The following is a 15087-nucleotide window of genomic DNA, read 5'->3' as shown; positions in this document are numbered from 1 at the left end:
CAGGTATTACATGTGTTTTGTTAAATGCTGTAGTTTGAAGTCTAAAACTTTTACTGTTTATTTTGTTTTGAAATTGTTAAAGTGAACTCCTGAATGCTTAAACTTAAACTGATACCCAAGGCATTTGTGTCTGGAAAAGAAAAGGGATGTAGTGTATTAACCCATCAGTGGGTTCACATTAGTACATTAACCTTATTAAGCTAAGGAGTCTTATTTGTGTGTTAACCCGGAAGTACTATTAAAACGGAGGTCATTACACCCAAGATGGCAGCCCAGAGCTGAGTTTAATCTGTTGTGTCTGTGTGTTTAATCCAGACCATCCGCTGTCTTAATGAAGACAGGGACTGTTCACAAACCAGAAAGAACAAGCCGATAAAACAACGTAAAACCCGATGACACTTTGCTAGATTTTTTACAATCTCTCACTCTATTCATTTCTATCATTGAGAAATGAAAGTTTTTCTGAAAAGGTTATGTTCAATACTAATCTAGGAAGACGATTACCAACTACCATTTTCTAAATATCCCATTAATGACGGACGCCCTATTTGGTACATATCTTCAGAATGGTCGCGTTCATTATATTATTACTGCACAGCCGATAACAATTACCTATGGCGTACATAACTCCCACACGAGACTGCGATCAACCCTACAGCTTCAGTCGCTAAAGCAGTTTATTCTGAGCGTGACTCTCCAACCCTGAAATATAATGCTACACTGCAGTTACATCACAATCTGCGTAATCTCTAGATACCACTATGTACTATATTACAATAACCTTCAAATGACATTGCAGTGCGTGTGAATTTTATTAATCAACAAACGAATAGTAAACACACAAGAAAACAGAACAGAAAATCATTTTGATACGCAATAAGTTGTGGTGCACAAAGGTATAGAAAAAATAAATTCAATTTTATACATGCATGTATCAATTGAAGTCACAAAAAAACCCGGATAGTTAAAGCTGACTCACTTGTCATGTGTAACGAACCTTTGTATTCTTGCGTACTTGGGGTCATGGGGTCATGGGGTCATGAATGAGGTGATTTGACCGGTCATTCTTATCGCTGAAATGTAATGCAGTGTTACAGTGCAGTACAGTACTGGTTGTGGATCCTAAAAGCAGCGATCTAGTGAACACCAATCAGTGAATCGCCCAAGTAATTTTTGGTTCATTTCAAATGCCTTATCCTTAACCTGTTAATCCAATGATTGTCAGAAGTTGACTGCACTACATATGGCATAATGTCATAGCTGTCTATTGTAAGTTACGAAGTTTTTATTTACCAACTTCACACTTATCACTGAATTTTTTTAACGATGTAAATACATTACAGAGTAAAACTATTGACAATTTGAGATATACCAAGGAATTCTATAAAAAAAACAAGTAGTTTTAATGAAATACAATAACATATTTCTATAAAAATAGCTACATGTGATGCCTGGCTACATTGTGATGTGTTATATTCTGTTTCTTGCGCAGATGTTGTCTTTTCAAGTTTACGCAGAATGTCTGTGTGAAAGTTTGGCGGCTGTAGTTAATTACAAATTATAAAAACAGCATATATTCAACTTGGGCGATTCACTGATTTTGTACAATGTCATCACTGCAAATACATTTTAAAATGTGTCTCTGTTACGAGCATTTGTCAATATTCAGTTTGTGTTTTACCTTTCAAAGTGTTGCGATGATAAACACTTTTTCAATAAATATTTCTGGTGTGATAGTGAACACTTCATTAAAACGTGTCTTCGGTTGAAAAATTTGTCTACGTGTCGTGATTATAAATACTTGACAAAATATGTGTATAGTAAAAATTGTTGTAATAATAAGCACTTTATATAAATGTTCTTAGTGGAAACACTTTTAAAAACGTGTTTCTAATGGCACCACTTCACATAATGTGTTATGGGCAAAAACATTTTTGAAATGTTCCAATAAAAGTGTTTTCATAATATACACCTCTCGCAATTAGGAAAGGATGAATAATAATAGAACAACTCCTTTATTCCCCAAACTATGACATGTAATTCTTTTTCAATCACTATAATGTGACTCTACATGGCTCACCTTCGAGCTAACATATAGCACTGGAAACGCAACAACATAATACTGGTAAAAATCAGGAAGAAACAATATGGGTGCATTGCTTATAATATTTTGCAGATGTTCAAATTCCAGATACATAGCTTTCAATCGACGAACGAACTTCGTTTGTATGTTCAACAATGGTAGTGAATTTGGGCGAATTATGATAGTACCCCACCAGGCCTACAAGTGATCTAACATTTGTTAATATCAGGAGTCACAGAACATGCTGCAATGTGCAAACTTTTCTGGGACTGGACCTAATTGACCCTGTTCCACCATTTGCCTGAAATTTGGGCTTGTTAAAACCAGCATAGCATTTTGTTGGTTTAGTCATTAAGCCCTGGAGGCGATATAGTAAATTCTAGAATCTCTTCAGATGGGTTTGCCAAGTCTTACTCTATATCACGATGTCAGCCACTAAATACCTTGTCGGAATTAATTGTATGTGCTATAAGCCTTTAGTGAGATCGAGTTTGGTCAAGTAATTGACTCATCATCGACGATTGGTATCCTTTTGAGCCTCTTGAATCCCATGGAAATTGAAAGACCTCCATCCGGCTTCCCAATAAGCACAATGAGCAAGCATTAAGGTGAATCAGACCTGTCAATGAACCCAGTTTCATCAGACGTAGTTCTTTCATCACTAAATTATATGTTTCAATAGTGGTCTCTGTATGGTTTTGTATTAATATGACCTTGCAATGTCATGATGGTCACTTTGACCATTTTCTAAAAACTGGATTTGCGAGAACGATAATAGGCACATATCATAGACAATTGCAACCAAGATATGTGTATGCGTAATATTATATAATTATATTAATATTCCAGATAACGTACAATCTCATCAGTCGAACGCTATCTCATTTCACGATAACCCAAAACATCAAATAACATTCAAAATTGTTACCACCTCATGTGCGGGTTCATAACCAATTTAATTTTAAAATTACACAATTCATATAACGGGAATAATTTAGAATGATAGGCATCATTATAGTTTAATACAGTTGTATGCATATATAATTAGAAACAATGTCAATCCTACACATACATGCATGAGTTACGTGAAACCAATGTTTATTAGGTACACAAGTTATCTAATGTGCATAGTTGTTGTTGTTCACTCCACATTTAAACGATTTAAATGCGGATCTCACCACGGACAAACACGGACAATACCCAGTTACTAAAATGTAATGTTTCCAACAGAAGAGAACGTACACTATAGCAAGGTTGGTAACAAGGAGAAACGACATTTCGTATTAGTCATATATATATTTGTAATATGCTACATAAATAAACTGACCACCAAAATAATAATTGTCAATTAACAGCTTAGTATATTAACTGAAATCCCAAAACCAAAATGTGTAAGTGTAGAAATGTTCGGTATTTTCTGACATACGTCGAATAGTATCAATCAGCGTCATCGCACTGGTGAATTGTAGGTAGTCAGTGGCGTGGAGTTCATAAATTGAAGCGTCAAATTCCATCTTCGTAACTGGACAACCAGGCTTCAATCCCAGTTTGAATTCAGTAAGTGGATTTGCTCCCGAAACTGAGGGTCACGCAAAAACGGCAAACGGCAACAACCCATGACATCGCTGTCTCAGGTTTAAATAACAATACATTCAATCAGCAAACTGTTCAAATCACTTTACCTAGACGAAACGTTTCCGGTTTTCCCCAATGTTCCTCATTCAAATGACTATTAGTTCAGTGTACAATGATTTGAAAAAACAAAAAAAAGGGTTATAATAAAAAAATATTTACATCTAGCTGAAAAAACCTTTCTACAGACGTATCCACAGCAGTCATCTGAGGTAAGGCAAGCGGTACAATTGTACCTATTCACATGAGCTCATGTATAACTGCTTCACAGTACTGTAGTTTGTTCTTATCTGATAGCAGTGCTAGACAACCATCACCAAATGACGTAGATTTATTATACTTATATTTCTTTGTACATCCGGATGATACCTTAGGAAATGACTTAAAGAGAAAATTATCATATACTTCCCAGAAGCACAAAAGCAAAGTGATGACAATTACAAGATTTTGGTTTTCCAACCGAGTATGAACTAGATGCTGAAACAGGCAATGTCTTCCGACTACAAAAAAACATTCACCCGCATCTGGCAATTCTCGTCATTCCTTGAAGAAAATGCCACTGCCTCTATATATTGGAATTAAGATTCACAGACTCGGTCTAAAAATGATTAACCAGCCTTATGACTTCTTCTTAGTGAAAGCTATGACAGAGTCCTTCTACATGAGAACCAGCTTGCAAGTGCTGTCTCTATGAATTGTGGTGGTTCCTGCCTTACTTCGACGAGAATTATTCACTGTTGGATCACTTGACAACTTGGATTACAATCCATCGGGTACTGAACTGAGCTGAACGAGAAGAACTAGCTGGAGAATGCTGGTCAAGTAATGGAAAAAGAAGAAGTGGAAAGGGTAATAGTGTTTCATGCTTCCAAACAAGGTTCGTTAATAGATTTTCATTCTACTCTCACGCAACTTTTGCCTCTTGTTTAATGAGAAGGCAGATGCATCAGCTATGATCAAGCATGGAATAGATGTTGTGAATTGTGCTTCAGATGCCTGTTGTAGTAGTGGGTGCACCACTTTATGTACTAGCTAAGTTCACTCAATGGAATGGCACTGACACTCACTGGGAGGACAAATGCATCATAATGTTGGGTGGTCTACACATAGAAATGGTCATGTTGACTATTTAGTAGGATAATGATAGACCAATGTTCTGACACAAGCTGTTATTGCTTCATCAGGTACTGCTGATTCTTTTTTAAAGGCAACACATGTAACAAGGACAATATATGCTCATCAAAGCTCAAACATAATGCTTTCTTACTCACCTTGACGTCCAAGAATGATAAAACCAAAGATACATGACAATAATGGCTCAGATACAATCATAAACATGGAGCTTATAGGTCTCCTTTTCATTAGATCACAACTTGAGGACAATGTTCTATTGTACAATGTATGTAAAAGCCTAAAGGCACTAATCCATGGGTGTTTGCATTAGACTAACAAAAATATACCTGGTGATTAAGAGTACACATCAGAGTCATGAACAATTTTCAAGAACCCATTTTCGGCGAGTTTCAATTTCATTGTCGTTACGTCGTTCACGAACAACTAAAATATTTTCGGGCATGTTAATTGACCAGGCAAATGAGGAGAATAATGAAGAAGTCAAGGGCACTGTTGGGGAAGTTGGTTTAACTGAATATCCTTGTGGATGATCTTGGGGCCTGAACAAGCATGGTTATTGAGGGAGTTTGTCAAAGACTGTCTCACAAAAGAAAGAAAGTGCATAACATATATCATCACAAAGAAAAATTGTCCTTGCATTTCTGCAGATTGAAGGACTATGTCGTTAATCCGACTGTCAGAGAAGATGTGACACAAGATGTGGTTGTAAAAAAAGCATGAAAGAAGTGCACTGACACTGCATGAAAATTCGAATTTCCGTCGTAGCCGCTTGCCGGATTAGCAACGTGTTTTGCAGTAAATCCGTTGTTTATATTTGGGTGCGTAAACGTTCGAATTTCCCTCGCGTAACCGTCGAAACTGAAACGACGTAAATTTAGAAATTGCGCGTTTGATACGCCCAATGTAAACAGCGGAAATTCCCAAATTTGCTGTCGTTTTACGCTGAACTTAAAGAACTGATATACTACGTTGCCCGTTGTATATTTTCAACGTAAATTGACGGGCAACTCTGAGTTTGTCGTTGTTTTACGTTCAACTTATTAAGCGGAAATCACGCAGCTTGAACTGCTGCACTACTGGCTTGACATGGTAGAAATCATTCACTTTTCATATAAACCTGCTTAGGTGGCCAGGTCTAAAGACTATAGAAATATATTTCTAACTAATCCGTTTATAATTTACTAATTTATCGTCAACTATATATTTTTTGTTTTACAATGGTATTGTTTGAACTAATACTCAATGATTCGATTGTGGCGAAGTGCTTAACTAGCGACTGTAACTGTACATTACATAAATATGCTATTATAGCGACATATAATAATTTATTACATACGAATCCGTAGTGACTAATAATAATATTACTTCTGTTATTGGGCCCTCGCCGATCTCAAATCCAGTTGAACTTTACAATTCATGCGAAGCAAAATAGCTCCTTATCATGGCTTATGCGATGGTTGTGCGCCCTCTGTAAATTGTGTATGTTTATCTATGGAATTAACACTTTAGCGACTATTGACATTTTGTGAAGTGGCCTTGGACCTTACATGGATAATGTATGGGTTTAACCCGCACCATCGCTAATCCTACGAGCACGAAATGTGTTTTGAGGTTAACCTGAATTTGAGATTTACTGGATTCCGGCAGAGCAAGATCCCGGCGGACATTATCTCAGAAAACATGTGTTTAGATAATGTAATTTTTAAGTTACTGCCAACACATTACAATAGAACAGGGTAGACGATGAACATTGATGTACTGTGAAATACTTTATTTTAGCTGGAATTATTGTTTGCTGAAAAGTGTTTCTGAGTGTTTTGCATGGATTTTTTTTACTGATCTCTGACGAGTTGACTGTGACATATAGGAAAAAGGTATATTCGCGAAAATAAAGTATTTCACAGTAGATCTAAAAGGTCACCAATTTCAATCTTTATTTTAAAATACAAATAGTCCTATTGTTGCTTTATAAATCATAATATATAATATACAGCTAAAAATAGGTGGTTTAACAATTAACGGATTATGGTACGCTCACATTAAATGCCATTGTCTCCATGCGATGTACTGTCTGGGAGTTTGTTCTACCCTGATTGTGTCTACAGGGAATGTTTTCTATATCATCACTTATATTACAATTTTTAAACAAAATACTATAAACAGCGTCCGGATAACTTTCGGAAATTCCGTCGCGTTTCGGAAAGATTTAATTTTCACAACTTTTGAATATTTATTCATACTTTTAGGCTAGTGAGGAGGTTATAATAATTTTTCATTTCACTTTAACTCTGTTTTTTTCACCCCTCAGACCCCTTTGAAAAGTCACTTCTGGCCATTGTAATGGCCACTTTTTTTTTTAATGGCCAGAATACCAACCAGAAATTTTTTAATGGTCAAAATATTGGCCAGTATTTTCAAACTGGTAGTTATAATGACCACTATTTTTACACTGGTCAGAATAATAGTAATTTTTTATTTAATGATGGAGTGGGTGACAATCTATTTTTTTAATGGGTATTATAATGATCATTTTATTTTTCATTACATGAATAAAATGGTCATTTTTTTTTTCATGTCACAGATATACCCGGTAATGGCACATGGGGATTGACAGCTCTCCTCTTTTTCCTCACTCGCTTCAGTTTGCTTCAATTTTAAGCCAGTACAATTGTAGGTAAACGTAAAATACAAGATTTTGAAAAATTTGAAATATGGAATTATATATCTTGAAAAAATATGACGTTTTGGGTTAATTTGTTTTTAAAATCACAACAAATCATGCACTTGATACTGTTGACTTAATAATATATAGTATAATGCAATAGGTTATTATTGAACATAGAAGATGACCCGTTTTCAAAATTCGGCCTAGACCCTTATCACGGGCGCTAACGAAGTGTGTGCAAACATTGAGCCCAGGCTAATCACCCAAAATACCATTGTACTTGATGTCCATTTGAAAATTTAACTATTATATTCATAACTATTCTTATTCATAACTATACTAAACTTGACAATCAATACAAGCACATTCTGTGACATTATTCTTGAGATAAAAATGGACTGACAATGAGACTCTGTACTACATCCTGTTCTTATAAAGGCAATATCCAGCATTTTAATACCTTGAACAAACAAACAAACAAGACATTCACTACTGAACCTTTGAAAAGTGTGCAACCCCAAAAATACTCAGCAACTGACGTTTCCACCAAAAAAAGTCACATAAACAGCTGGTTACTCCAAAAAGTCACATAAACAGCGAGTTATTAATCCGAAAAAAGAGCCTGTCTTTATGAGTGGGGTTAAGCTCAAACATAAACAAAATTCCCATTTTAATAATGACAAAAAACTAAAGTTTAGTCTTCAAATACACCCAAACTATAACATTTTAAATTGAAACTTTTCATAACATGTGTTATAAACTGTAGAAGTTTATGTTGAAGGGTTGATGGAAGGTGATTTTAAAGTGGCTAAGACACAGTCAACTAAAAAATACCCATGATGCTCTGCTTTATTTTTATATTTTGCTATTTTCTCTATTATGAATGGTTTAATGTGATATGAAAATTATCTGTGAAAATATTCCACGACTACTGCATGTGTACAAAACTGGGTTGGGTGGTTCAGTAAGTTATATGGGGGAGGGGGTCTAGCATAGAGCTCCATGTGTGTAGCGCTAGCTGACTTAGCAGTGAATGGCATGTTTTTTTGTTCACGGTATTATAATGCTGGACAATAATAGTGTTCATGCTACATGAAGTACTGGCTAAGATTTTAGCTGATGTTTGCATTTTGACTAGACCCAATTGCATCCATGCATTGGGAGGGCCAGTCCTTAGCACGGGGGCTAAGGGGCGCTGTTTACGAACGCAAAATTTCTGCTGCTGACATGTTTCATTCTAATTTATGAAGCGAAGTGCACTGGAACACGAGCGTAGACAGACCGACTTATTTGGATGCACAGGAACAGTATATAACGGCGTTACAGAATGCAGAGTTTTATTAGTGCATGTCGTAGACAGCGAACCAAATTGGCGTTGTTGTATGCTCTACTACAGCGACCCAATCAGTGTGGAAGCGTGTACGGAGTAATTAATGACTGGTGGGATACTAGTAGACGACTTCCCCAGAAGTCGAAGATATGGTGTTTCGCATGCGCACGCATGCCGTTTTGGGGTGTAACGTAAATTGCACATGTGATATTGCTTTTGAGTGTACCAATCAACATCACAAAAATTCCCTTCTAACAACTATCAGCAAACTAGTATCGGAAGCACCACAATGGTTTAAAAAAAAACAATTGAAAAAACTGGTGATGATATTAATAAAAAAAATAAGCATTATAAATCAATAAAACATGGAAAAGGAATGAAAAAAAAAATATTAAGGGAGAGAAATATATGGTGGTTGTTTCGATAATTTGTGGTTGGTTTATTTCGGTTAACAGTGTAGTTATGGCACTGTACCATTGCTGTTTAATTGTTTGTTCATAATTGCTGCCTCCCTTGGGAAACAAGTTTGGGTGTTCTTAGCCAGTGCAGAGACCCTCAACACTGTGGCCTGTGCTATAACTGTTGGGCCCTCCTGTGAGTGAACACAATTGGGTATAGCTGATATGCAAACATTTGGGATTCACTTATATCTTAGCCTGTACTTGGTCAAAGTCCCTCTTATGACTATGACTTGGTGTAGCCTGAAACCAGACTACTGTGGATTAGTGATGTTTTGTAATGGATTACCTCCCTGATGAGTACATTTAAATAACAATGGAAACTAGCATATCACTGGCAACACATATAAGGATTTTGGCAAATTTTCACCGTTTTGTATGAAACTATTTTCACAACAACATTAATGTTTTACAATAAATTATATCAAACATATGTATAATTTAGTAGTATTAAAACTTTTTAAGTTTTTTTGAATTAAGAATGCACCAATCTTACTAGGAATCTATTCAAATCTAACCCTTAGTATGCTAATTTAATAATGGCTCATCAAAGGTATTGAATTACTGAACACACATCTTTGCATAGTTTCCAAAACTAAAATATTATTTCATGCTCTGGCCCCTCTCATGTAACAGTTTAAGAATACGTACATTATTTAAAATCATTTTAAAAATGCGACTGGAATGTCCAGGCCCAAACTTCTGCTGCTGCAACATCCGTCCATTCTTGCATATACATGCAATTGTTTCTCTGAGATTCTGCATGCAACCAGTTTATTTTTTGAACTGAATAACAGATTCCTAGAAGTTTATTTTGACATTTCCAAATAACACTATATATAATTTAACAATTTCAGGAATAGATTAGATTGCTTGCTATTCCATTAGAAACTCTTACTTCCAAGTGTGATTTTCAACAAGCGTTCATATGTTTAGCTAACCAAAGGGAAACAAAAGCATAGTGACAGGAAGTCAACACAGCAGAAAGTATGACAAAGGTTTACACTTCAAAAATGACTGGAAAGTAAATAATTTATAACCAAAGACCATCTATGCATAAACAACTAAAGATCTGGGAGGTACAGCTTTGCAAAGTAAAAAAGTCATATGGGGGGAGGGGGGGTTAAAACATTGCTTCAAACACAGTCCCTCTATCGCTGTGCTTCAAAACATCATCTTAATTATTCAGCTCAGTGTACAAACACATAAAGTACAGAAATTGGATAATTAATGAAAACATTAGACAAAACAAGAATATGTAAGCAATATTAAAAGTATGCCATGTTTTGTTTTGTTTTTGAAAAATCATGATGTAGTGCACAGCCATACAGACTGTTTTAGTGGATAATAATATTTTAGGTTTGCAATGTCATACTCCTCCAGATATTCATCAAGTTTTCTTGAGAGGCGATTAGCTTAAGGAGGGGGCTGTGCAAAATGTTTTTTCTCCTCTTTGTTTTTGTGCTATTCTTTTTCTAGTGTAAAATATTTTTTCTCAAAGATGTAGGCGTGTCAAATTTGTTCATGTTTTTGATCTCTACAGGATTTTTTCAATTATATTTTCCTGTTAATTATTATTAAGAAGATGAAAGATTGTGGAGTGAGTGTGGGTGTGTACAAACGGGTCAGCAAGAAGAACTATATAAGATAGCTGAAAATCATGAAATACCAGTTGAAAGATGTCACTTTTATTTGAGGGAAAACATAAAAAAAGGAATGTACAGTAACTCTACACACTTGGAACTTTCAAAATATGTGTGCAAATGTAAAACTGATAAACATGCAAATGCTAAACCATTGCATCCATCAATCAATACTGGTTAAACTTTTTTTCCCCTTAACGTCACGTCCATAAATTCTGGTTCTTCAACTTCTTACGTTCCATTTATATAGTATTTCCTTTTTTTAAATTGTCATTATCTGCAAAAAATAATTCAGATTGCTATTAGCTTACAATGACCAGTTTTTAATTAAGACACTTTGTAATCAATTTTGGAAACAAAAATTTGTGGTGTCTGTGTATTCTGGCATATTTCTGTCCTCACAAATAACAAAGTGGATAAAATGACATCTTGTGATATGTCAATTTTTCCCCTATGCAACTCAGATATACTTCCAAAAAGATGATACCCGGTACATTCTGATTGAAAAAATATAAATATCAAATAAAACAGAATAACATCAAATTGTTTCCTAACCGAATATATTAAGGGGTTGTGCCATATATACACACAGTTCATCTCTTGAGAGACTAGGACAGTACACAGTCCCTCTGTGGACAGTACATTGCTGTACTTGGGAACCTAATTTCTGAGAACAATAGGGGGATTTAACTTCCTACAAGAGACAAAAGAATGTTATGTAACAATGCAGCTGCATGATTTTGTCTTTCAAAGTAGGAAGTTGTGTACATACAAAATTATAGAGTCCCTCCACAATGGGAATGCCACCATGCATGTACAACTTCATCGATCCCCAGGTACTTTCACAAAATAAATAATTGTATTATAATTATGATCCAATACAATACCATATTTGCTCTAAAATTACATTTGTGGATACTAAATCATGAAAATATTACATATTTCGACCGTTGAAGATCCCTGTAATTTACCTAAGCGCATGTGCTGCTAATAGAGTAATTATGTTAAGTGTAATATTGTTTCTATATTTTTTTTTCAAAATAAAAAAAATGCTATTAAAAATATAAAAACAGTTTAGTTTGAAAAGTGAAATAATGGTATTCGGATGGTTATGATTTAAGCATGACCTTAGAAAACAGGGTCATGCAACTTCTGTCTGAGACAATGTGCAATGTGGGTTATAACCTCCTGTATAATCTCATTAATACATATACATGTACCTAGAAGATTTATACATCTGAAACAGTTTTTACTAGTATTCCCATTAGTCAGTGTATAACAAGTGCACTATGCTATATCTGTTCTAAATATGATGAAAAATCCACTTGTTATAATGACACAAATTTTCTTGGTCATTGTTTACTTTTAGGCAGTTTTGTTTCCTTGCAGAGAAAACTTACCATTTTTGTTTCCCTTTCCTGATTTCATAGTGGAATAAAAATTGTTAATTTTTAGTTTCACTCGCATCAATAGAATGGACTTGGCTATTCAAGTTTTGATAAAATTTAATTTTTCTGATTATATTCCAACCACAAAATTGTCTCATTTTGTGTAGCTACACCCTGGCAGCCATGTTTGGCTTATGAAATAGAAAAAGATGTAACAGTGGTGTTGACATAGCTTTATTATCAGTTTCTCTAAGGTGTTAATTTGGGTAGAGGATTATAACTAAGGTTACATGAAAGGGGTAGCCACAGTAGTATGTCCCTGTTCTCTAAGGTCTATGATTTAAGTAATGTTATACATGTATAGACTAAATATTTTTTTGTCCCAGTTGAGCCAGAGTACCCATGATCAATTTGGCTGACCCAGAAACGCCCAGGACATTTACTGACTGCATATTACACCTTCATTATATTTTGTTTAAGTCTCGCCCATTTGCCCCCTGTATCTTCAATAGTAGTGTTCATGCTACACAAAGTACGGGCTAAGATTTAAGCTAATCTCATATGTTTGAGTTCATGCACAGAAGGAAACAATGGTTAGCACGGGGTAAGGAACGCCCAAACTTATTAAGAATAGGCAAAATCTTCAGAAATTTTAACTATGAGTGCTCAGTAAGAGTAACTAGGAAAGTTAGTTCTACAGTTATAAAACAATACCAAAGCAAATTCAGAAAGTGCAAATTGCAGAATAACAGGAAGTAGCACAGTCTCATCATCGGTACATTTTTTCTTGAGTCAATCTCTCTATATGTGTTAGCGTTGATTGTCATGCAGGAAATGGCACACCAAAATAAAAAGTTATGAATATAGTAGTAAATCTCCTAAATGAACATTAAATACAATGGTTTTTTTAGCCGAGCTAAGCGTTCATGCATGTTTTGTTTTGCCTGTGCTAAGGCTTTGGACTGACCAGATTTACTCTGTACCTAGTATTTCTTAGCCTGTATTCATGCACATTTTTTTAGCACAGGGTAACGTATTGGACCTCTTAGCCTTTGCTAAAGCGCTCTACGTGAATGCTACGAATAAGTGTCTTCTGTTTATTCCTACTTTAGGTGCATACATTCAGGTTCACTTCCCTTTTATATTGATCTCTACAACTCATTCAAATCAAATTGGGCTCAAAGATGAGCAAAGAATATTAGATTCAATTGAAATTTAGTTTAAATCCATGCTAAATTAAAAGTTATTTTGAGTATGAGTTTTACTTTTTTCTTTTGTGCGCAAAGAAAAATGAACTGTTGCACACTGTAGGCATATATCATCTATACTAGTTTACAGGAAAAAGGGATTCTGTATGGTATTTGATGTTATGGGCATAATATATACATGTATAGTTAATACATGATTACTAAATTAGATTTCCCAGTGTACAGTACACTATTGCTGGTATTGTCTGAAGAGAAAAAAAAACAATATACATAGTCTTCGAAAATTTAAAAAAAACAAACATTTTGCAGTCAGTTAAATTATTTTATTAAAATAATTTGAAAACATTGCCATGAATGGAAACAAATTTACGTTGATGTTTTTTTGCAGATTTCAGGAGTTGGAAATAACCTTTGTTTATACTTTTCTTGTATTAACAAACATAGGAGCTAATCCTCATTAACACCTACTTGAGCTTGTTGTTTGACAATTATGAATAATAATGAAGCATTACTTACACAGTGTGCCATGACTGAACAAAAACGAAAGCCCCAAAAGACTATCCTGCTACATAAACAACAACAAAAGTATCTAATATTGTATTGAAGTCATTGTAAAATGGTAAAATAATTACAAATTCATACCTTGATGTGCCAGTTGCAGTACTGCAATCGTCCTATGATTCAACACCATCTAAATACTCCGCAGGTTATGCAGTCCACCAGCAGTCACTGGCATCAGCGTTACTATGAAATTTCACTGGGGATCGAGGCAATATTCGCGAAATTTCATTTAAGTGTACTTGCAAGCTTCAGTAAAACTTGGGAAAAATAAATTCCCACACGTATATTGAGCTCACACGAGGTAGCAGGCTGTTTTCTGGGCCATTATATTTAGAGACATGAACAAAAATACTGGTCATTTTATGTATGTAATGAAAAATAAAATGACCATTATACTGCCCATCAAAAAAAATGTTCATCAACTCCATCATTTAAAAAGCAATTGTAATTATTCTGACCAGTATAAAAAACATGGGTTATTAAAACCGCCATTTTAAAAACACTGGTAAATATTTTGGCCACTTAAAAAATTCTGGTCAATACTCTGGCCATTAAGAAAATAGTGGCCATTATAATGGCCAGAAGTGACTTTTTAAAGGGGTCTGAGGGGTGTAAAAACAGTGTTAAAGTGAAATGAAGAATTATTATAACCTTCTCACTAACCTAAAAGCACAAATAAATATTCAAAAGTTTTGAAAATTAAAACTTTCCGAAACGCGACGGAATTTCCGAAAGTAATCCGGACGCTGTTTATATTACTATGTAGTGTATTGCAATACTTGATGACCATGTAATTTTCAGGGAAAATTTTATGATCTTTTTTTATGAAGATGATGTCTACTCATGAGTTACTGTAGCACACGAATCTACAGGAGTTTTTTTTGTGAACGGCAGGTCGGCCCTGGGATTCTGGCCCGGATTCACGCGACTAATTGACGTAATTTTAAAACATACGACAATTCGTTCCACGCAACCCACTCTGTAA

Source organism: Saccoglossus kowalevskii, chromosome 15 (genome assembly GCF_978046115.1).
Source record: "Saccoglossus kowalevskii chromosome 15, keSacKowa6.1, whole genome shotgun sequence".
Lineage (NCBI taxonomy): Eukaryota > Metazoa > Hemichordata > Enteropneusta > Harrimaniidae > Saccoglossus > Saccoglossus kowalevskii.
Note: the sequence above shows the minus strand (reverse complement) of the source record.